This window comes from Meriones unguiculatus, chromosome X, assembly GCF_030254825.1.
Source record: "Meriones unguiculatus strain TT.TT164.6M chromosome X, Bangor_MerUng_6.1, whole genome shotgun sequence".
NCBI classification, from domain to species: Eukaryota; Metazoa; Chordata; class Mammalia; order Rodentia; family Muridae; genus Meriones; species Meriones unguiculatus.
The window spans coordinates 2,033,093-2,058,658 of record NC_083369.1 but is presented as its reverse complement, the minus strand read 5'-3'; the positions used below and the strand labels follow the sequence as shown (position 1 = coordinate 2,058,658).

General features: G+C 37.3%; 1 protein-coding gene across 7 annotated transcripts in view; it reads left to right on the top strand.

Moving 5' to 3' along the window:
* Positions 1-3,591: 3,591 nt before the first annotated feature.
* The window catches only part of Pcdh11x (protocadherin 11 X-linked), a 630,344-nt gene continuing 608,369 nt past the window's right edge, over positions 3,592-25,566 (top strand). For 4 of the 7 annotated variants that reach the window (XM_060375760.1, XM_060375761.1, XM_060375762.1 and 1 more), the window contains exon 1: positions 3,599-3,911. The gene's annotated coding sequence lies outside the window, so the exon portion shown is untranslated. Of the gene's footprint in view, positions 3,912-12,556; positions 12,590-25,566 lie in introns of all 7 variants that reach the window. The other 3 variants (XM_060375759.1, XM_060375757.1, XM_060375758.1) reach the window with 2 other exon arrangements.

The window sequence follows — 25,566 nt, the reverse complement described above, 5'->3', positions numbered from 1 at the left end:
CCTATTGAAACGTGAAAAAAAGTGACAGAGTTGAGACGCCCTACTTATTCAAAAACTACTGTCCTTTTCTTAACCCATAGAGCATCATTGTCTGCTAATAATTGGAAATGTTACTGACGTAATATTAGATTTAGAAATATGGAGAATACATTTTATTCTGCTTTATCTACTTTCCAAAGAGCTATTATCATCTATAAAGTACAAGATTTGTGCCCAATGTACAGTACACGTTGTTTAGTACAACACCAAATGGCTGAAATTTTGTCTAAAGCAGCTATCATGTAAGAGACAAAATGTGCTTGTTCTGATTAATCTGCATGACTAGTGTGTTTTCTTTTGCACAATGATAACTTGGGAGGACAAATCACAAGCAGATTGTTTGACAAGTAGTATTTTAATGTAAGGGAAACTGATGTAAAAGAAATTAATTGTCTTGGTTAATCCTATATAAAAAAGAAATTGGCAGTGATAATATATTATCATAATTATACTTTTATATGCATAGTAGAATCATTGTTCAGGCTCCTAATTGAAACACTGAAAAATGCATTAAATATCACAGTTGATTCATATCATTTTCTTTAACAAATACATTGGCATAGTGCCCTCTTTTGAAGTCTTTGTTTATTATAAGATTTCTTATAGAATTTACATTTTGAAAACCTATAACTACACAATCTGAAAATCATATGTGAATGGAGAGCAAAAAATAAAATATTGTAAACAGTACAGGGTTGGCTTCCCCACTTCTAGATTTTATAGACTTAAAAAAAATCTATTCTTATTTTCTTACTTGAGAAGCTAATATTATCTACCTTGTTGGGTGGTTTTTGAGAATTTATAGGAAAATTTAATACTGCAGAAACCCCATAAATTCATTTAGTCAAAGAGAGTCTTTCTCTCTGCAGGCACAACAAGGTCCTTATCAGTTCTTTCAGAGTTAGAATTCAGTTTTTTTTTTTCTTTTGTCCTGGTGTCCTAGCTTCTGATTATTCCATTGCTCTGTGTTGCTCCCATCAGTCAGAATATAGACAGAGAAAATGGGAATTTTCTTTCATTATTTTCAGATGTGTATTTCTGTCAGTCTTTTGAGCAAACTTCATTTTTTTTTCCCAGATGATTTTCTGGGTTACTTGGTTCAACTTTTAGAGTCTCCTTGGTCTATAAGTAATGCTTCTACTCCACAGAGATATTTTCTTTTGGACTATACACATAAAATGGAATACTGCACTCTACAGTAAAGAACAATCCATATTATGTATCAAACATTCTTTTGGTTTAACAGAACACCAGAGACTAAACTGTTAAATTCAATGTCCTTGTATGAATTATTTGTGCTTTATGAGCATCAGTTCAGAAATTATAAAACAGACTTAATAATACTAACATAATTCTATTGTGGTAATAGCTTTAAGAATAGTTAATGACTAGTTCTCTCCCTTTACACCAACTGAGATGTAAATCTTAGGAAATCAATTGATTGATAACCACTACAGGTGTTATGGAGAATAATGTATGCTTCGAAAGTATCCCTGTGACATAGCTTTGCCATTCTGTTCTAAATCAATTGGTGATTTCATTTTCATCGAGTTAATGCCACCCCCTATAGTAGTGTCTGCAAAAAGTGCAATGTCCAAGAATCAGAGCAGCAACTATTTTGCAGCATCTCATTTCATCTCTTACACATTTCCTTGAGCCTCCAACAAAGAGAACAGAACGTTGCTAGATATTATGAAAAATGAAGTCAGAGATACAACAGGAATAAAATGTAATGTTAAACTGTCTCACTGGACCTGTACAAGCAAATACTTCCTTGTATTTTATTTCATGCAGGCAGCACAGAACTGTCATGCTAAGGTTTTCTCTCAGCACTGGCTTCAGGTATAAGAAAAAAGAAAATACAACAGCAAAAATAATTTGAGAAAGTTTTGAAACAGAGTTTAAGTTAAAAAAATATGCAATTGGAATTTTGAAAGTGGTTAGGAAAATAGAATAGGAAATAGTGGAGTAAGGATTCATAAAGATTTGCCCTCAAAACAACTCTATGGGGGAAAAAAGCCATTTGAGAAAATCCACTAATAATAACCAGCAGAGTATTTCCTTTTTATTATTCTTTTTCCCCTGAGGAGGCAATCTCTCATTCTATTTTCCTTTTTTTATACAAAATTAAAAAACTGAATACTTAGCTTTTAGTGCCTGTAAGCAATTTACTTTTTCTCAGAAAAAAAAAAAAAAAGAAAACCAAAGCTCAGCTTTCCCTTTCAAAACCAAACTGAAGAAACATAAATTTACGTTTTTCTACACATTAAGCAAAGAAAGTGGATTATTTTCTAAAATGCTCACTTTTTGTGTAGAATAATTTAGAATATTCACCTGTTTCATTCTTGTGTCTCTGTGTAAATACAAGGACTTTCTCTTTGAAATGAGAATGAAGGGGGTTATGGTGTTGTCACTTGTTTTTGAGCCCATTCTATAGGTAGGGAATTAGCCTCTGTCTCTTGATATTCACAATATATCTGAGCCACAAACCACACACAGTGTCCTTTCTTGCTTTAGTGCTCTTGGGAGATTTGACACCCCATGTCAGCTGGGTTTCACCAACTAGGCTGCGAAGCTTATTGGCATGTATTAGACTTGCAGCTCCAGTCTGGGCTCTTCCTTGTCTAGCTAACTTTCCTGTTTCCAAACTGCATCATTCACATGGTGACAAGCACCTCCTCCCATAGTCCTTTCAACTGAAAGGGTCACAAACACCAACCTGTTTAATGCTACTCTCAGTTGCTCACTGGGATAGGTAAATGTTAGGTTTTGTCCTCAGACACTCCACTATCACTCCACCCCACCCCATGGGGGAGGATGAGTGTGGACAGGCAGCCAAGGTATCAGAGAGTTTATGGTTGAATAGATTGAGTATCACATATTCAGAATCAGGCACTCGTCTCAAACTTCTGGTTCTCCAGGCTCTTGCCCCTACCTCCTCTAGTGTGCCCTAAGTATCCTTTGTGTGAGAAAATTATGTTGCTTGGTGCTGGTTCTCTAGCTGAAATCAGGGGAGCCATAGGAATCTTGTGAAAAGCGAACAGACCACGAAAAAGAAAAAAAAAAAATCCAACTTCTGTAAGATAATGTAAAGGAATGAAACTTAAAGAGATGAACTAAAGTACAAAGAGAGGGGGACCACCAGCGGGAAAGGATGCTTGCCCAGTTTATTTTGCTCTGTGTGTTCCCCTAAGCTTTCAGTCCTGTGAAGGAGCTTGCAGGCAAGGCGCAGTCCGCCTCCTCTGGGCCACAAGCGGTAACTTCCCAAGCTTACCTCACTTCGCTCTAGCCTTTGCACCACTCCTGGGATTCTTAGTCCGCTGGGAGAGGCCGCCTCCTGAGCTGGAGTAGGTGGTAGGGTGCTGGGAGTGGGGACCAGAGGGGGGTACCCATCCTTTGTGCTGCACCATCCCTTCCCAGCAGGCTGCTAGGGCACTGGTTCACTCCTCTTCCCCTGCCTCCACTCGCTCACCTCCCTTAGGTCCCCCTTCCCCGCTCCTCTTTAGTCCCTCCCTCTTGCCATTGAAAAGGGCTGTCTTGGCAGCGGCTCCTTGCAGTCGACTGTCAGGGCGGGAGGAGCTGTGAGCCAAAGGTAGCAGCCGCCAAGCAAGCAAAGCCAAAAGCCAGGCTACCTGAGTGCACGGAGTCTCAGCGGCAGAGGCTCCTCAGGAGACACAGGCAGCGCAGCTAGCCGGGGCAGCTCGAGCAGCCTCACAAGCAGTCTCCACAACAAATAGCTGCTCCGCGGACTGCAAGCTGTGGCGGTAGATCCCGCTACAGCAATCGCAGTCTCCGTGGAGCTGTCTGAAGCCTTTTTTTCCTCCTTTTTTCGTCCCCCTCTTCATTCTACTCAAGAGGAGTCTTAATAGTAGGTAAGTATCTGGTCTTGGAGCCAGATCCTCTGAGGCTGGGGACGCATGGCATGTCCTGCACTTAGAACATAGGATCTGGACAGTTAACCACAGCATGGTTTTAGAGATGCTACTGGTGCCCTCCGCTCTGGGTTCTGTTCTCTAGCGGTAAGAACAAACCCCAGAGGTGAGCTCGCAAAGAAAATCTTTTGGCACTGCCTCCAAGCGGTTTGGTTTCTTTCTTAAAACTCTCACTTTTGTCAGAAAAGTGTCTGCTCATAAATTTCCCCGACATCGCCTGTGCAAAAAGGTCTTTCACTTTAACTGATTCTGCCAGCTTCAGCGAAGCTGAATGAAACTCTGGTTGGGAAAGTGTCGGATGCAGAGTTGAAGTCCCAGACTGTTGAGGGAGTCTCTAGGAGCAATGCCAGATGAGGGGCAATGCACCAGCTGCAAATCCGCGGTGGACCCTGGGAGGAAGTCCAGCTGCGGTTCCCTCTCTGGATGCTTCAATTCCAGTCCAGGTTTGATAGCACAAACCTCTGGGGGAGGGGTGGCGATCCTTGCCTCAGAGCTTGTGAAAACAGTGCACGCAGGAGGGCACCCAGGGTCTTCGGGGTTGGTCCCCATGGTATGCACCTTTTTCTGCTTTCCCTGGGACCTAGTGAATATGGAAATGGTAGGTGTAGAAATTTCTGTCTCATTTTTATAAGCGCAACTTCTTATAAACCAGCACCTGAAAAGCGGTGTTCTTTTTTCTTTTATCATTGGGGAAAATAAAATGACTTCCTAAGTCAAGTCCAGCATAAAAGGGTTCCTTTTCTCTAAAGAAATGACTTGAAATTCCTAAGCCAAAAAAAAAAAAAAAAAAAAAAAAAAAAAACCGCCCACCTATGTCATATACATGACATTTTTGAGACCTAAAAAAGCAGTTCCTTCACAAAGGAATGATCTTCCTAGAGCATGTACAAAACAGTCCCCTTTTCCGAAAATGCGTCTTGCTAAGAGCGTCATTGGAAAAGGTGACTTTAAAAAGAGACCACGTTGCTTTACAGACTTTGGAAGAGCGCAGCCACAGTCTACCTCTGGTTAGAGACACTACTTCCCCGTGAGCACAGTCACAAAGCAACTTGTCCCTGGGGTGTTAATGTCCCAGATTGCACAGTAGGATCCGCTTCAGCGTCTCTCCCAAGGCTTGAGTGAAGACGGCCCCTTTGCTGTCTGAGATTTATTCCAGGCTCCATTGGGTTAGCTGCCTTTGCGGGTTGGGGTGAGGGGAACTGGGGTGTGTGCCTTGAGAATGTGAGAGCATGCCAGAAAGCCGGCACTAGCCTGTGAGGGGGTGCCCTTTGAAAATGTTGTCTAGGGGGCTGGGAGTCCAAACTTGCACCAGTGTGGCACCCACCAAAAAAGTAAATGAGAAAGAGAAGGTCAAAAGAAACAAGCAAAAACAACAACAACAACAACAAAAAAAAAAACATAAATGAAATTCAAGGGCAACAGCACCAAACAATATAAACGTAACCCTGTTCTTCCCTCACTATGAGCAAAAGTAGATTTATACCAGCCTAGGGTCTGTTTCTGTACAATGCACCTACTGGGGGAAAAGTGGTTAAGAAACTAAGCCATGGGCAAGAGGACTAAAAGATGAGAGAGTGATGGTGGCAGAAAAGTCTTGAAAATGGTCAGAGCAGGGCATCCAGGAAACAACCTGAGGAGCAAGTGGATTAATTCCAAACACTTAGCACCACGAGGAAAACGGTGAAGGCATCTGGGTGACTTAATGCAACTGTCTTCCTTATCCTCCATTAAAAAGAAAGAAGGAAAGAAAGAAAGAAAGAAAAGGAAGGAAGGAAAGAAAGAAGGAAGGAAGGAAGGACTGAGAAAGAAACTAAGGAAGAAAGAAAGAACGGAAAAATAAAGAAAAATAAAACAAGTGTGACTCAGAACTGAACAAAAAGGAGTGAGGGGAGGGTGCGCTTGTTGGTCCTTATGTAACTATGGAAGAAGAGCACTTTTTAATCTTGTTTGAAACAAATTCTCAGGGTCAGGGCGCTAGCCTCAAGGCTGTCTTTGCTTGGGTGTTTTTGCTGGGGGATGAAGCTTTTTAAAACCAGTGGAAGTAACTGATAGTAGTGTCTATGTTTCACCTTTCTTGTCTTTGGTTTATTGGAGGCAGAGCCGACAGTGTGCAGGAGGTTTTGAGAAAGAACCAGAAGATGGACCACACAAGGTCTAAATCTACCTTTCTCCAGCTGCTAAATTAAGAACTGCCGCACCCAGCTGGGAGTCCCACCACCGCCTTCAGGGCGCTGAGTTTGCCAAGCGGCTGCTATCGAGCTCCTCCACCAAAGAGTCATTGGAATGCAGTTCATGCAGGGGTCCTCCTGATCCCCGCCCCCCCTCCTTCTCTGGCAATGACGTCAGCTGCAGTGAGGCTCAGCTGGCCACCAGGAGGGGCCAGTGCGTGTCTGTAGCCCAGCTGGCCAATCTGCAGGGCAAGCTCCAAGTCCGCAGCCTCCCTGCATCCCTAGCCTCCTTTCACAGGAAGCCGACCCCCCCACACACACATTCACACCCCCCCCAAGAGGCACCCTTATCCTCTAAGTCCTGTCCCCTGTCAAGGTGCCACCTGTCCATTAAGTGGGCACACAGCTTCAGGACTTTGTGTGTGTGTGTGTGTGTGTGTGTGTGTGTGTGTGTTCCCCTTTCTCCTTCCAGTGGGTCTCTGTTCTTCCCAGTTTCCATCTCTTACCTTTTTTTATTCACACTGAATTTAACCGTGTAGTGGCTAGGTGCCAGGGTTGGAATTTCTGCAGGTCCTGTCTCCCTCCCACGCAACCACACCCTGGGTGATTAGAAAAGATGTAAAGATCACAGCATCTTTAACTGAACCCTCAACCCCCCCTCCCACACACACACAGCCCCCATACACACATGCACACTGCTGGTCTCTGTCTGCAACCTAAGGGAGTTCTTCCAGGGACGGGGTGTCCTTTTCTCCCCGAGATGGGGCGAAAGGATAGGGGACAAAGATGAATGGTCTGGATGTGGAGTCCCATGGATTAAAATACAAATACAAGGCTGTAAATAGGAAGTTGAACACTGAGACGATTCTGGCTCTGCGGCAGCAGGCAATTAGCTGCTGAGGTTTTTATTCTAAGGCTGCGGAGTCACTTCTGTGGGCTAATGCTTCAAACTGTGAAGATTCCTGAATAGTTTTGTTGTTGTTGTTTGTTTGTTTGTTTGTTAACTGGGTAGAAGTCCCCTGTAGCTTTCCGTTATAGAGTACTCCAGTCTTTTTGAGGAACAACTCCGCACTCCCCACTTTCCTAAAAGCAAAACCAATCCCTTTTCCCACTGACTGTGAACAATTTATTCTTTAGCACTAAGAGAAAAGTCCTAGTGAGCAGTTGGGAAAGGTTTTACAGGACAAGAGGGAGGGGACACAGGCTGGGCTGGTGAACACCAACTGAAGCCTGCAGTTGTCACATTCCTGAGGAAATTAGATTCCAGGGGATTACAGCAAACTGCTTAGCTGCTGCATTTCCTTTGGAGGCAGAGGGGAATTGCACACTAGCTTTCAATTTTGTAAACGCGGGGTTTCTACCCCACTTTGTTTTCTTCTTCCCTTTGATGCAAAGCGTCCTTTACATGATATATCTCTCTGGCAAACTTAATAGTGGCTGTGCGTTTGAAATGCAGGAAGATGAGAACTCAGATCAAGTTAATTTTGTAGAGCTCAATCACTAAAGTGCTGTTCTGATGGATACCCTTAATGTTGGGTTTCTGCAGCTAGAAGGCCTGGCTGAGAGGATTGCAGGTTTCATATTATCCATTCTCTTGATATTCAAAACTTTATTATGCAAGATAAAAATTCCTGATAGTAATCTTTTCGATTGTTGGTGGCAGGAAGAAATCTGGTAAGGGATTTTAAAAGCAGAAAATTCTCCCTTTTTCCATGGAAACACACCACAAGGGCCTTTGGACAAGATTAATAAGATTCTTGGAGGAGGGGAGCAGAAAAGCACACAGACAAGGATATTGTACACAAACTGCTGGTTTTGAACTATGCTCAGGACATGTAGCTATGGCTGCCACGTTTTCTGTTGGTGGGAAAGAAAATTATTCAGGGGATGAAAACCTGAAAGCTAATTATATCCAATAGTTATGGCTTATATATTTGAAAGGAGGTGTGACCCATTTATTCATCAAAGAATCCACAAACATGAATTAGTCAATGATTGTGCCAAAGTTTCAGGCTCCAAGAATCCAGAAGACATTATGAAAAAAAATTTGCATAGGCATATTTTAGCTAGGAGACTCACATAAAATTAGGATATGATGTGATGAATGCTCTAATTGTGCATAATGGATGAAGGAATTGTTTTTTTTTTTTTTCTTTTTTTGCTGAACGGTTAAGAGGTTCGTTTTAAAGAAAACAATGTCTTTCTGACTATAAAAAGTAGGGATTCCTAGCCAGTGGCTATCCAAGATGTAGACAGGAATGGTTATACAGAAGAAAGTAGTAGGGGAAGTGTGCTGGCAGGAATTTGTGGCTTATTGTGGAGTTATAGGTGTGTGTAATTTGTAGATTCTGGCCACCTTTGAGGATTTTTCCAATAAAATAATAATACTAAAATAAAGAATAAATATCTTGAAGTGAGTAGTTTATTAAATGTTGCTGTTTTTCTTTAGTTATAATAAATAAATTGATGCATTACAGTAGAGAATGGAGACCAGTAAAGTGAGAAACTGTTGTAATAAGAAGAGCACAGGACATAAGAGGGATTAAAGTACACCAGTATAACTGAAAAAAATAATGCTAGTTTTGGGAAAAATATATATTTTCTATGTATTTATCTGCAATAGAATAATTACCTTTTGTTCAAGATATTAGCATTTTCACTCATTTACAAGTATAGTTTTTCCTACTCTACTCCATCTTCAAACACATTCTTGAGTCCTCTCAGCACCTTACATCATTTCTTCTTCTATTGTCTACTTCAGCTTTTTTCCTAGTGGCTTGTTGAGACTTGCTTAAATCTTGTAACTTTCCCTTAGACACTAGCAAGCCACTGTACCTAGTTTTCCTTTTTCCTCATTGCATTATCTCTACATTAATTAACATTCCTAATTTTTTTTATGTAGTATAGCTCATTAGCTTTCCTAGCCTCTCTAGCAACCTCTATGGACCTTTAAAGGAAGGAAGGAAGGAAGGAAGGAAGGAAGGAAGGAAGGAAGGAAGGAAGGAAGGAAGACAGAAAGCAAGCAATCTCAAATTAAAATTGTTTGCAGATTTGTAAAATTTTCTGTGCTATGACAGCTTAATATTGTTTCTGTGTCCTTTGCTGCTTTAATTTCAAACAAGATTTTTAGTGGAATTCCTTTGATTTATTTTAGTTTTATTATGACTGCAAATATCTGTTTTTTTGGTTGCATGTAGGGATTTAAATGCTGTGCATGTTCCCTACACTGTTGCCTTATTCTGTCCTTCCTGGTAGTCCTCTTCTCATGAATCTTTCTTTTTATTGGTTTATTCTGTCCTTCCTGGTAGTCCTCTTCTCATGAATCATTCTTTTTATTGGTTTTAGTGACAATCTTTTTTTTTTTTTTTCCCAGCCACTAATTCCTTAGTGAGGATGTTGTAACAGTATAAGTTTCTATATTTGGAGAGGAGACCACCTACTCAAAGACCTTCTTCAGGATCCCAGACAAGATTGTAAAACTTTTGCTAATTTGTGTTTCTATCAACATATGTAATTACCATGCTTAGAGATAAAGGAATGCTTTTGTATATATATAAAAAAACTTACAAAGTATCTTGATATGAGTTAAAAAAAAGTAATTCTCATGTTACTTGACATTTTATAAACTTGGCTCAGTGCTGTTGAGAAATAGGAGTTCACTCCTCATATGTCATATGAACCTTTTAAAAAAGAATTTCTTCAAAGGCATTTGAATTTAACCTTGAGACAAATAAAATGTGTAACAAGTACATTTGTTCATATTAATTAACTTTATATTAAAACATGGTGAATTACATGTCATTGTTTGAGCAGAGTTTTGTTATTTGATGACTTTGTTGATCATTCAGTATCCAGAATGAAGAAAAATAGGTAAGATTCCTTGACATTTATAGGTTTGCTTGTAATATTTAAAATAATCATAGTTGAAAAAGGTATGATTATTTGGCTGAAGTTAATCATAAAAGGTATATCTCAAAACCATGGTTTGAAAAAGTAAAATGTTATTGATATCTATAATATATTTCTTCAAAATTTATATCCTGTGTGGCATCAATGATAAAGCACAGGTTTGCCAAAGAAAAACTATTTAGGTTGAAATTGTCTTTAGAGATTTAGTTGCATACATATAAACATTGAATTTTAATTATCATCCAATTAAAAATTAAAAAGTTGGGCCTTTACAATTATGGTTTAAAATTAAAAGAAGAATTTGTCAAAATCATAAATGCTTCTTTTATACCCTGAACACCTTCAATTATTCAAGAATTTAAAGGGACATTTTTAATGCTGTAAATATTGATCAGCATAATTATAAACTAAAAAATGACAATGATTATTGTTGTCACATCCAGCACATATATAAAAAAAACGGTTTATCATCAACTAAGGACCATGTGTGAACTGGACCTAGGCCCCCTACAAAGTTGTAGCAAACCAACAGCTTAGGCTTCATATGGATCCTCTAGTATGCAAAGTAGGGACAACATTAGACATGGACTCACTTGCCAGTCTTTTGATCACTTTCCCTTGAAGAGACTGCCTTGACAGGCCACAGGGAAAGAGGACATGCTCAGTCCTGATGCAACTTAATGAGCTGGGCTGGATGGGAAAGGGAGCTCCCCTTTCTGAGGAAAAGGGGAGGAGGGAAGAAGGGTGGAACTGAGAAGAGAACAGGAATAAGGCTATAACAACGATGAAAAATGAATTTAAAATGTCAATATAAAATTAATTAAATATTTTATTAAGACTTTTAAAAATAAAAAAATTTAAACAAACAAACAAAGATGGTTTGTCCACATAATCCACTCATCTAAAAATGTTGACCAATTACATAATAAAAAAGGAAAGTAAAAAGAAGAAAGATGTCCTAAATAAGATTTTTCTCATTCATTTTAAACAGATCATTTTATAATCTGACATTTCTTTTTGCTTGACAATATATTGTGAGTAGACTGCAAACTGCAATTTAAACTGGTTTACAGTTCATTTGCTAACATCTTATAAAATGAAAGTCAAGTATTACTTTCTGCTTAAGTTTTGATTCGTTGTCCTTTCTAGTATCTTCAATGTGTACAACATTCTATATATTTATATAATTTAAATGTAAGCGTTCATTCTAGTATCACATAAACAGAATAGAAAATGGAAGGTATGGTTAGTCCCATTTCTCATGTCTGAAAGTCAGAGAGCTGAAATTAGTAAAAGCTGTCTAGTCAGTAAATGGTAAAAGGATTGCTGGTTTTTCAGTTTTCAAGCCAGGACTTTCCACTGGATTCTGCCTTGACTCTCCTGTTTTCCTGAGATTATTTTATTCAAGTTCTCATGTAAAAGCCAAAATATTCTTAGATTAACAAAACAATCTCAAATATGAGTACTTTCATGTGTATTAAAACAAATTTGTCACTTGGCTGCTTGCATTATATTTTCATTTCATTTAGTGTCTTTGTGCATTGATCTTGTGAAAAGTATATCATAAAATACTAAAAAAAAATTACATGTTAATGGTATAGATTCCAGACACTTAAAACATTCCCTTCATTTTATTTATAGAACAATTCAAATTATAATAGTACAACCAAAATACCACTCCATTAAGTTTGAGTTTACTTAATGTGGCAAATATTAAGTGCTACATCTTTTTTTTTTAAGACTTGTGAATCACACTTTATTTTTTTTCACATTTTTTAAATTTTTTTTACTAATTACACTTTATTCATTTTGTATCCCCCCATAAGCCCCTCCCTCCTCCCCTCCTGATCCCACCCTCCTTCCCCTTTCTGCATGAATGCCACTCCTCACGTCCACTGCTAGTGGAGGTTCTCCTCTCCTTTCTGATCTTAGTCTATCAGTTCTCATCAAAAGTGGCTGAATTGTCCTCTACTGTGGCCTGATAAGGCTGCTCCCCCCTCAGGGGGAGGTGATCAAAGAGCAGGCCAATCATATTATGTCAGAGGCAGTCCCTCTTCCCATTACTATGTAACTCACTTGGACACTGAACTGCCATGGGCTACATCTGTGCAGGGGTTCTAGGTTATCTCCATGAATAGTCCTTGGTTGGAGATGCTGAGCCTGATGGCCAACTGTCATGCAGAGTGAATGGAATTTTATGTAAGAAGTGGGAAATAGTAAGAGCTGTAGAGGACAGGATCTCCACAAGGAGAGCAACAGAACAAGAAAATTTGAACACAGGGAACTTCCCAGAGACTCATACTCCAACTAAGTGCTACATCTTAATTCATGTGTTTGTAAGGCATCTCTATGCTTTTATGTGATTTATTTTAGGAGGAAGTTGTCAATGATTTTTAAGTTCTGTTTCTTTAGACATGCCATCTTTAAAGCCAATTGTTTGTATGTTTGTGTTATACCAAACAAAAGACATTAAGTTTCCAATATGCAAATCTTTTGTTTTGTCTTCAGGATTGAAAACGTTTTCCTCTGGGTTTTGACATGGTAAGTGAGAGTGGGAATTTATTTAAATTATGTGAACATAATGTATTTTTATAAGTATATACAGAGTAGCCTTGAGCAAATAACTTCACCTCCCTGAATTAGTTTCCTCAAATGGAAAATGAAGGAGCTCTAAATTACTTCAAGGCTCTTTCTGATAGAGAAAAAAAAAAAAGTCTTGTGATCGTTCACAAAAGTCAGTATACACAATATTCTCTCTTGTCTTTTGTCTCTGTAGGCATTGCTATTTTCACTACACTGATTCTTTAACCATCAATAACAAAATTTCATGGCTTATTCAGCATTATAATACATTTCCTGAGGGAATTAGACAGAATTGTGAGGGATGGCCCTGAGATTTGAGAAATTAATGGCTTTAAGGAGGTTACATATTAGCAGGTCAGGAGCAATTAACATCAGCAACAAAAAAGTGATGAATACTCAAATTAAACTGAATTCAACACATATTTATTAAGTGTCATTCTTTACATTATAGAACACTAAGTCTAGGGCAGGTTTCATAGCCTCTGGAAATGGCAAAGACCAGAAAAGACCAGAACTACTTAATCCAAAACCTTCAACTCACAGATGTGGAATGAATTCTCTAGGAGTTTATATAAGGTATTGCATGATAGACTGATGAAGTCACTTCTGCACACTTGCTTCCTACTTCTTACTGTGTTTAAAAGTCCAAAACACTGTGTGTACAACCTTTTAATTACTATTACAAAAATGCAAGTGTAGGTTGTTGTCTTATCAGAAGTTCAATATTTATTCTTATTTAGCTAGGCAATTTTCTATTCTGACGCAGACCTGTATTCTACACTTCCTTTTAAATTGAAACTGTTAATTACTCTTACACTGTATGCATTATTATAAAATACATTAAATTATGTCTTGATATTGAGGACAAGTTGATAAAATATCAACACATTAAAATTAAATATTTTGGATTCTATCTTCCTAATAAAAATATACAAAAATACTGCTATAAATTAGTATAAAAATAAGGAAAGAAACAGAATGTCCAGTACCCTCAAAGTTTTATGTGGTTTGAAAAATGTATATTAATAAAAGTCATAGCAATGAATACATACTAAATATAAAAAAGTAAATATTTGGTTTTTAAAAATGACCAGAAAAGTGCATTTATTACAGATTCTTAAATTATAGTAGTTGCTATAAAAATAGTTTTATTGTTATAAGTGCATATTTACCATACAGACTTAAATGTCCATTTCTATGAAGGTTCAAATATGACTTTGGAAAGATTTTCAGTGAACTTTTCTAAAAATTAAATACTCAGTATGTCAAAGTGTTAGCTGAATGGTAGAGAGTATTTTTTAGGAAAAAAGGTAGGCAGGCAAAATATTTCAAAGCAAAGTTTTCCTTTTCTTTCATGAATAACCTTGTACAGCTCTATTTTCCTTGGAATAAGAGGAGAAAGGAAAGAAGAAATAGGAAAACAAAGGAAAGAGAAAAGACAACCAGAGTGTTAGAATGGGGGCTTGAATTTCAGTGTAGTGTGAAATACGCAGTCTTTTTGAAACTGCCTGTGCTGTGTTTTCCTTCACTTCAAATATTACATGTTTATAAAACCTTAATTTTTGTGATTATAGTTTACTAGGACAAAAAAATCTATGAAAACTTAAGACTGCACTACATTTAAAAAGAAACTTAAGAAAACGTACCACACACACACACACACACACACACACACACACACACAAGTCCACACACATTCAAATACACTATATAAATGAGCAGGATAAAAATCTTAAATCAGGCTGCATACCCATTGTTGTCTCTTTCGATCTGAAAATAATATGCTCATTTTAACTCTAGCTCTCTCTGTCTCGTTGCTTTTAATTAGGCCCACTTCAAAGAGCACTCCTTCCTTGAAACTTTCATATCCCATGAACTTATTCCTAACAATCTCTAGATACATTAGTTATACTTTACACTGTCCATTTCATAAAGTGAAGGAATGTAAAGCAGAATTATTTATGGGACTGATTATAAAATCCATTGATCATTATTACACACTTTGTAAATGCTTTGCAGTTACGCACAACTTTTAAAAAATTGGAATGTGAGGCTAATGTTCCATGAAATGTGTAGCTGGGTAGCTGTAACAGCATCGAAGTATTTGAAAAGAGAGCCAGTAGACATTTGTAATCAATCATGATCACTACTAATGACTTGTTGACTTAATCTCTGGTTTCTAGGAAGGTATATTTTATTTCTGCATTTCTCAAAATTTAATGTATGACTTAATATCTAGAAATCTTGTGGAGATGCAAATGTTCTTTCAGTAGCTTCTTGTTGAGACCTAGAATTTTGTAATTCTGAAGAACACTGTGGGCATGTTAATGCTGCTGCACCTTAAACCACATAGAGTAAAAAGGAACCCATAAATATGACAAAAGTGAAGTTAACCAAAAGTAACTTAATTTTAGAAATCAATAAATTCGAAGTATTATGCAATGTATCACATATACAAAATTAAAGAAATGTACAATCATTTGCATTTTGATATTAAAGTTGATCTTAATCTTTGACCTATGCAATTTACTTGAAGCTTCCATTCAGAATGAAAACAAATTGCTTGTTCATCTTATGCTTAACTTTTTCAGAAGCTCCACACATGCATTTTTGTAGCTTAGAAACTGAAAATCATTGAATACACATTGTCAATAGTTTGAACACACAGTAAACACACATATCAAAAGTTTTAAAATCCATTTTTTAAACATTTGCAAAGAAGTCTGAGCTGTAATTACTTTTTCCGATTATATTTTAATTTTAATATTAATTACAGTTTATTTACTTTTTATCCCAGCTATAAACCCCTTGCTCATTCCCTCCCTATCCCACCTTTCCTCCCTCATATCCTCCCTGCCACTCTCTAATTCCACTGATAAGGGAGGTTCTCCTCCCCTTCCATCTGACCTTAGCTTATCAGGTCTCTTAAGGACTGGCTGCAATGTTCTCCTCTGTGGCTTAGCAAGGTTGCTCCTCCCTCCAGGGTGGGGGAGGTCTAAGAGCCAGACACTGAGTTCATGTCAGAGACAGTCCCTGTTCCCTTTACTAGGGAACCCACTTGGATACTGAGCTGGCTAGGGTCATTCATGGCTCTTGGCTAGAGAATCAGTATCAGAAAAAAACCCTGTACCCATATATATTTGGTCCTTGTGGAGCTCCTCTCCTCTCCAGATATTACTGACTCCCTCTTATCACATATGATTCCCTGCACTCTGCCCAAGGTTTGGTTATGAATCTCAGCACCTGCTTTGATACACTGCTAGGCACAGTGTTTCAGAGGCCCTCTGGAGTAGGCTCCTGTCCTGTTAGTTGTTTTCGCTACTTCCAATGTTCATCCAAATTGTCTTTCTAAGTGAGGATTGATCATCTTACCCTGGGGCCTCTTTCTTGTTCATCTTCTTTAGGTGTACAGATTTAATATGTTGATCCTATCTTATAGGTCTATATAAGTGAGTATATACTGTGTGTGTGTCTTTCTGCTCCTGGGATAACTCACTCAGGATGATCTTTTCTAGATCCCACCATTTGTCTGCAAATTTCATGGTTTCCTTTTTTTTTTAAATTGCTGAGTAGTATTCCACTGTGTAAATGTACCACAATTTCTGTATCCATTCCTCCATTGAGGGACATCTGGGTTGTTTCCAGGTTCTGGCTATTACAAATAAAGCTGCTACAAACATGGTTGAGCAAATGTCTTTGTTGTGTACTTGAGCATCTTTTGAATATATGCCCAGGAATGGTATAGCTGGATCTAGAGGAAACAATATTCCTAATTGTCTGAGAAAGTGACAGATTGATTTCCAAAATGCTTGTACAAGTTTACATTCCCACCAGCAATAGGGGAGGGTTCACCTTTCTCCACAACCTCTCTAGCATGTGTTGTCACTTGAGTTTTTGATCTTAGCCATTCTGATGGGTGTAAGGTGAAATCTCAGGGTCTTTTTTATTTGCATCTCCCTGATGGCTAAGGACACTGAGCATTTCCTTAACTGTTTCTCTGCCATTCGATATTTCTTTACAGAGAATTCTCTATTTAGCTCTGTACCCCATTTTTTAATCAGATTGCTTCATTTGTTTCTCTTTAACTTCTTTAGTTATTTATATATTCTGTATATCAGCCCTCTGTCAGATATATGGTTGGGGAAGATCCTTTCTCAGTCTTTAGGCTGTCGTTTTGTTCTGACAACAGTGTCTTTTGCTTTGTAGAAGCTTTTAAGTTTCTTGAGGTCTCATTTATTGATTGCTGCTCTTAGAGCCTGTGCTGTTGGTGTTCTGTTCAGGAAGTTGTTTCCTGTGCCAATGAGTTCTAGGCTCTTTCCCACTTTTTCTTCTAACTGATTTAGTGTGTCTGTTTTTTTTTAATTTATTTGTTTTTTTATATTAATCTCATGTTATTTACTTTGTATCCAAGCTGTAGCCCCCTCCCTCATTCCCTCCCAATCCCACCCTCCCTCCCTCAAATTCTCCCTGCCCCTTTCCAAGTCCACTAATAGGGGAGAACCACCTCCCCTTCCATCTGACCCTAGCTTATCAAGTCTCTTCAGGATTGGCTGCAATATCCTCTTCTGTGGCCTAGCAAGGCTGCTCCTCCCTTGGGGAGTGGGAGAGGTCGAAGAGCTTGCCATTGAGTTCAGGTCAAACTAGGCCCTGTTCCCCTCATTAGAGAACCCATTTGGATACTGAGCTACCATGGGTTATATCTGAACAAGGGTTCTAAGTTATATCATACATTGTCCTTGGTTGGAGAAACAGTCTCATGAAGTAATGTGTCTGCTTTTATGTTGAGGTTTTTGATCCACTTGGACTTTAGTTTTGTGTAGGGTGATAAATATGGATCTAGTTTCATTTCTGCATGTAGACATCCAGTTAGTCCAGCATCATTTCTTGAAGATGCTGTCTTTTTTTCCATTGACTAGTTTTGTCTTCTTTGTCAAAAATCAAGTATTCATAGGTGTTTGGGTTTATTTCTGGGTCTTCTATTTGGTTCCATTGATCCACCATTTTTTTTCTATACCAACACCATGCAGTTTTTATCATTATTCCTCTGTAATAAAGCTGGAGATCAGGGATGGAGATCCCTCCAGATGATCTGTTGTTGTACAGGATTGTTTTGGCAATTCTGGTTTTTTTGTTTCTCTATATGAAGTTGAGAACTTTTCTTTCAACTTCAAAAAGAATTGTGTTGGTATTTTGATAGGAATTCTGTTGAATCTGTAGATTGCTTTTGGCAGCATGGCCATTTTCATTATGTTAATCCTACCTATCCATGAGGATGTGAGATCTTTCCATCGTATTATATCTTCTTCAATTTCTTTCTACAGAGACTTGAAGTTTTTCAAACAGGTCTTTCACTTGCTTGGTTAGAGTCACTCCAAGGTACTTTTTGTTGTTAGTGCCTACTGTGAAGGGTGTGGTTTCCATAATTTCTTTCTTGGCTCTTTTGTCTTTGGTATACAGGAGGGCTTCTGAGTTTTTTGAGTTAATTTTGTATCCAGCCACTTTGCTAAAGGTGTTTATCAGCTCAGGGAGTTCTCTGATTGAATTTTTGAGGTTGCTTATGTATACTGTCATATCATATGTGAATAGTGAAACTATGACTCCTTAGATCCCAAAACATCATTTGACAAAATCTAACACCTATTCATGTTTAAACTCTTGGAGATATCAGGCATACAAGGCACATACCTAAACATAGTAAAGGCAAAATACACCAAGCCTATAGCCAACATCAAAGTCAATGGAGAGAAACTTAAATCAATCCAACTGAAATTAGAGACAAGACAAGGCTGCCCACTCTCTCCATATCTCTTCAACATAGTACTTGAAGTCCTAGCTAGAGCAATAAAACAACTAAAGCAGATCAAGGGGATACCAATTGGAAAGTTGTAATTATTTTTTAACACTAGATAGGTCCTTGAATGTTTGTATTCGTGATGATCTTTTCTAGTTCCATCAATTTGCTTGCAACTTTGATTATTTCCTTGTTTTTAACAACTAAGTAATATTCAATTGCGTAAATGTACCACAATTTCTCTATGCATTCCTCGGTTAAGGGACATCTATGTTGTTTCCAGTTTCTGGCTATTACAAATAAAGCTGCTGTGAGTATAGTTGAGCAAATGTCCTTGTCGTATGGTTGAGCATCTTTTGGATATATGTCCAGTAGTGGTATAGCTGGATCTTCAGGTAGCAATATTTCAAGTTTTCTGAGAAAGTGTCAGATTGACTTCCAAAGTGATTGTACAAAATTTCCATTCGCATCAACAATGGAGGAGGGTTCCCCTTTCTCCACATCCTCTTCAATGTCACTTGAGTTTTTGATCTTAGCCATCCTGATGGGTGTGACATGGAATCTCAGAGTCATTTTGATTTACATTCTACTGATGAAGAAGGATGTTGAACATTTCTTTAAGTGTTTCTCCAAAATTCCTTATTCCTCTCTTGAGAATTATCTGTTTAACTCTGCACTCATTCTTTAATTGGATTATTTGGTTTGTTGGTGCAGAAACAGAAAGACACACACGGTATATACTCACTTATAAGTGGATATTAGCCATATAATATAGGATAAACATATAAAAATATACTGAACGAAAGAAGCTAAACAACAAGGAGGACCTTAGGGAAGAAGCTTAATTTTCATTCAGAACGGAAAACAAGATAGACACTGGTAGAGGAAAGGGAACAGGAAAGGATCAAAGCAGATGCAGAGACTCACAGCCAGAGGATGGACAGAGTGCAGGAAATCTTATAGAAGAAGGGGGATATGGAAAAAAAATGAAAGAGACAGGAGCTCCACAAGGAGACCAACTAAGCCAAAAGGTAGCTGAGCCCACAGGGTCTGCAAAAACTGCATCAAAGAAAGACTAGGCATAAAGAGGACATAGAACCCCTGCTCAGATGTAGGCTAAAGACATCTAAGCCTTCATTGTGGGTTCTCTAGTAAGGGGAGAAGAGAAAGTCTCTGACATGAACTCAGTTGCCTGCTTCTTGATCACTTCTCTCTGGTGGGGTGACCTAGCCAGGCCATAGAGGAAGAGAATACAGGCAGTACTTATAGTACCTGATAGGCTAGGGTCAGATAGTACGTGAGGTGGACTTCCCCAAACAGTAGTCTAAGGGAAATGGATAGGGAAGGAAGAAGGAGGGAGGGTGGGGCCTGCAGGTGATAAAAGAGGGGGTTACAACTGGGATACAAAGTGAATAAATTGTAAGATAATAAAAATAATAACAATAAATTTCTATTACTAAAAAAGAAAATATGAATTCATTAAAAAACCTTAAAGATTTTTAATATTGTTTTTGTGTGTGCACATGTGCATTGTGACATATTTGTAACCATCAGAAAACAACTTTCAGAAACCCATTTTCTCCTAGTATTTCTTCCTGTGGAGTTAACTCTGGTCACCAGGCTTCACAGTAAGTACCATTACCTACTGAACCATTTTTTCCAACCCTAATCACTATTTTAAATGAATATGTTATTCAAGTCTTTCATATTTCAGAGCAGCCAATTGAATTTTCACATCTCGAGCTTAAGTGCTTTGTTTCTTCCTTTTTTTTTATCAGTATCTCACACTTTGCAGACAAGGGACACCCAAAACAAAAGTGAAAGAGTTTATATGTATTTTTTTGTTGTTGTTGTTACTCACCAAAAAGCCCTAAAAGCTGGGAACAAATGATAACCTAGACACACAATAGTTTTGTCACAACTAGGTTTTTGTCTCATGTAACACAGTAGCTCTTTAATGTGACTGAAATTTTCATTCCTTATCATTCTACAGAAGAAAAGTCCATTTCGTGGTATATAAGCAGCATTAAAGTGAAGCAACAGCATTCATTGCACTCATTCAGTCCTACATAAATATTTAAAAAACTGTGTTTTGGGGGAAGCACAATGTGCTCTAGTGGCGTTTATGAAAACAAACAAAAAAATCACTTCCAAGATAATGTTGCTGTCTTAATTGTGACACCACGAGTCATCATCTTGCAAATGAGATCATTTTTCTCTTTGGAGCTCTGATACTGTAAGAACATTAGCAGAGCTTGTTTTGGTAGAGACATGAGGATCCCTGTGAATTACAAGGCAGTTTTTTTTTTCCCTGCAAGTGTTAAACATACTTGAGTGTTTGCCAAATCACCTTGTATTTCATTGCTCTTAACATTACTTAATATTGCTAAGCAGAAACTGTTGCTATGTGGGCCATGAAGATTAGAATAGCATAAATTGCATATATCCTTTTAAAAATAAAATTTAAGTTATAAATTTAGAACTATAAGAGATTAATACCAATATGTAACAATATATAACAATACCACAATAAAAATTATGAATTATTTCTGAACTACATTAATGTTTTAGATGTTGATTGGGCATGAGTAACTATATACATGGAAACAAAAGCTTTGGAGAAAGGAGTACTTTTGTACTTGAAAGAACATCTCTTTGTAACAAGAAATAACAATAATGGTACCTGGCATTAACTGTATAAATTATTATATTACCACTCTAAAATTATTTTTCCTTAACTATATAGTACTCCAGATTATATCTCATTTGAATCTCACAATGATTTAACAACATGGGTATTTAAAATTCTATGTATTTTGAGATAATTAACACAAACCATTTTTTTTAATACTGCATACCTTCTAAGTCCCAGAGACAGGGAATAATATTAATTCTCTTAACTAATGCACATATTCATCTTATGTCCAGATAAAAATAAGAAGCTCTACATAATAAAGAAAACATAACAACTTACACAATACTTTAAGTGTTTTAAGCGGCTAGCAGTCTCAGCGTCTGCTTTGATACCCTGCTGGGTAGAATCTTTCAGATGCCCTCTGTGGAAGGTTCCTGTCCTGTTCCCTGTCTTCTCTTACTTCCAATGTCTATCCTGTTTGCCCTTCTGAAGCATAGTTAAGGTAAGAGCACTAGCCTTACAATTTTACAACATATGATGACATAAGTATATAATTACAAACTAGACACAATAAACTAGAAAGCAAGGATGCAATCAGAACAGAATTGTTACAGTTTAAAATAGACTCAGAAATCAGTCAAGGTTTTTGCTGTTTCTTCTCTGTAAAGATTCATCACTTTGAGAAGATAAGCTTGGGAGATAGTATTTGGGAGAAAACATGTTACATCTATGGAATAGCTTAACATGTGTTTAAAACAGAACAAAACAAGCAAGCCGAAAAAAAAAAAAACCCAAAACATTTGTGTGTCCCTTTGTGTGTGTGTGTGTGTGTGTGTGTGTGTGTGTATGAGAGAGTCAGAAATCTCTAGCTCTACTCTGGCATTTCTGGCAACTTTGAATATTTGAATATTCAAATAATATTTCATTTTATTTGACAAAAATTCAAGAATTTCCATTGTATAGACTTTTTTTGGCAATAGTTAACTATGCAGGGTGAATAATTTCACCCACTGAATAATGACACTCTGTTTTCCCTTACAGGAACTAGTTTATTAGAAGGTATTGAAAAAATGACTTTTGTTGTTGGAGAATCAAGCCTTGTTTAGCTTCTTTAATGATTCTCATGAGATAATTAGTACATTTAAAAGTATAATCAATGACAAATATACTAAGTGCTATTAAATAAAAAAGAGGCAAGCCCTATCCCCATTGTAATGCTTCTTTAAAAGTACAGTTAATTCAGGTAGCAAAATGCTTATTTGTGAATCTGTTCTTTATACTTCAAGGACCAACATAACAGTAATTAATATTAATCTCCAGCACTTCCCACCCCCTGTTTTCTTATTGCCAAGGGAAGAAATAGATTTCCTAGGTTGTCCAACGTTTTTCTTATGTCACTGTGTTGCTTTAAAACAGTACTCAAATTTACGGAGATGTTTGCCCTGGCATACATATTGTATTATAGGTTAAAGATAATTTATTCTTAAAATATTTGATGATGTATTTTTTTCTAAAAAGAAGGAAAGAAAAAAAGACTATATATATATATGTGTGTGTATATATATATATATAAAATCTAGGTTAGATCTACTATTTTCTTGCTCAATAAACTCTTCTAAATTGTGTTGAGAAATATGGGTTTGACTGCACTAGCAATGTTCTAAGGCAATTAAAAACTACAATATTTCCATAATACTGTTTTTTTTTCTTCTCATTAGTAGGCGGCTCTGAATAGAGAAAATAAAAATTATTTCAGTAAAGTGAATGTTTCTAGGCATTATGTAATATCTTTGACTTTCTAATTTCTTTTATTTGTTTGCTTACTATATTTAGTAAGATCATTTTTAGGAGATTTTTTTCTCAGTTTATAAACCAAGTGCTCCTTTAAAATAACTTAATTAAAAACACAAATACCATTTAAATGTAAGGAGCCACTACACTTAATTAAGGTCTATGATTTTCAAAAGGCTTTCATTATTTTTGAAGTGACATAACAAAAACTTTATGTCTGAAATAAACTGTAGGTATTTCTGATTATTTTGCTTTTCAGTGTATTATAGTCTCATCTATTTACCATAGTATATTCACGGTTTAAATTAAAACAATATGTACATTTGTGCATATTGAAATGTTTCCAAGTACTACAGTTAATTTTAGGTACAGATTTGAATAGTAAGTTTGTTAGGTATTATGTGATGTGCATTTTTGAACAAACACTAAAAAATGCTTACCACCACTCTGAATGAAATCTAAAGAGTATAAGACAGAATAATGTATTTATAATATTTTATCTTGAATAATAGATGCATCTCTCAAATGATATTTTATACAGCAATATAAAATTTACTGATATTTCCCATTGTTATTTTGAAACATAGAGTTCTCCAATACAAAAGACAGTGTTTATTGTTTTTCTTAATTTTTATTTTTTATACTAATTATAGTTTATTCACGTTGTATCCCCCTCATTAGCTCTCAATCCCACCCTCCTTTCTTCATCTCCTCCTATGACCCTCTCCAAGTCCACTGATATGGGAGTTCCTCTTCCCCTTCCATCTGACTCTAGCCTATCAGGTCTCATCAGGACTGGTTGCATTGTCTTCCTCTGTGGCCATGTAAGGCTGCTTCCCCCTCAGGGCGTAGTGATCAAAGAGCCAGAAATTGAGTCATGTCAGAGACAGTCCCTGTTCCCCTTACTAGGGTACCTACTTGGATACTGAGCTGCCATAAGCTACATCTTTGCAGAGGTTCTAGGTTATCTCCACGAATGGACCTTGGCTGGAGTATCAGTCTCAGAAAATACCCCTGTGCCCAGATTTCTTGGTTCTGTTGCTCTCCTTGTGGTGCTCCTGTCCCCTCCATGTCTTCCTATTTCCTCCTTCTTACATAAGATTCCCTGCACTCTGCCCAAAGTTTGGAAATGAGCCTCAGCATTTGCTTTAATACCCTGCTGGGTAGAGTCTTTTAGAGCCCTCTGTGGTAGGCTCCTGTCCTGTTCCTTGTTTTGTCCCTCTTCCAATGTCCATCATGTATGCCTTTCTGAGTGAGGATTTATCATCTGACCCAGAGCCCTCCTTCTTGCTTAGCTTCTTTAGGTATACAGATTTTAGTACATTATTCCTATATTATCTGTCTAATATCCACTTGTAAGTGAGTATGTACCGTGTGTATCTTTCTGCTTCTAGGATACCTCACACAGGATGATCTTTTCTAATTCCCACCATTTGCCTGCACATTTCATGATTTCCTTGTTTTTAATTGCTGATTAGTATTCTGTTGTGTAAAAGGACCATAACTTCTGTATTCATTCTGTATCCATTGAAGGACATCTGGGTTGTTTCCAGGTTCTGGCTGTTACTAATAAAGCTGCTAAGAACATGGTTGAGGAAATGTTCTTGTTGTGTACTTGAGCATCTTTTAGATATTTGCCTAGGGGCGGTATATCTTGATTTTTTTTTAACCTATGTATGTGTTCTTTATTGATGACATTTTAGTTTCTATATTTTAGACAATAAATTCAAGTTTGGTTGGTATTTACTCAGTGACTGTAATTTTTATTTTTATATTAAATACAGTTTATTCACTTTGTATCCCAGCTGTAGCTCCCTCCCTCATTCCCTGCCAGTTCCTCTGTTGAGGGACATCTGGGTTGTTTCCATGTTCAGGCGATTATGAATAAAGCTGCTAAGAACATGGTTGAGCTAATGTCCTTGTTGTGTACTTGAGCATCTTTTGGATATATGGATAGGGGTGGTATAGCTGCATCTTGAAGAAGTACTATTCCTAATTGTCTGAGAAAGGGCCAGATTGATTTTCAAAGTGGTTGTATAAGTTTACATTCCCACAAGCAGTGGAGAAGGGTTCTGCTTTCTCCACAACCTCTCCAGCATGTGTTGTCACTTGAGGTTTTGATCTTAGCCATTCTGATGGGTTTAAGGTGAAATCTCAGAGTCGTTTTGATTTGCATTTCCCTGATGGCTAATGAGGTTGAAGATTTCTTTAAGTGCTTCTCTGCCATTTGATATTCCTCTATTGAGAATTCTATTTAGCTCTGTACCCAATTTTTTTATTGGGTTACTTGATTTGTTGTTTTTTTAACTTCTTTAGTTCTTTATTTATTCTTGATATTAGCCCTCTGTCAGATATTGGGTTTATGATGATCCTTTCTTAGTCCTTATGCTCTTGTTTTGTTCTGATGACAGTGTCCTTTGCTTTACAGAAACGTTTCAGTTCCATGAAGTGATTGTTTAATTTAGCACCTGTGCTGTTGGTATTTTGTTCAGGAAGTTTTCTCCTGTGCCAATTAGTTCAAGGCTTTTCCCCACATTTTCTTCTAACAGACTTAGTGTGTTTGGTTTTATGTTGAGGTCTTTGATTCACTTAGACTTCACTTTTGTGCAGGGTAATAAATATGAATCTATTTGCATTTTCCTACATTGTAGATATCAAGTTCAACCAGCACCATTTGTTGGAGATGCTGTTTTGTTTTGTTTTGTTTTGTTTTGTTTT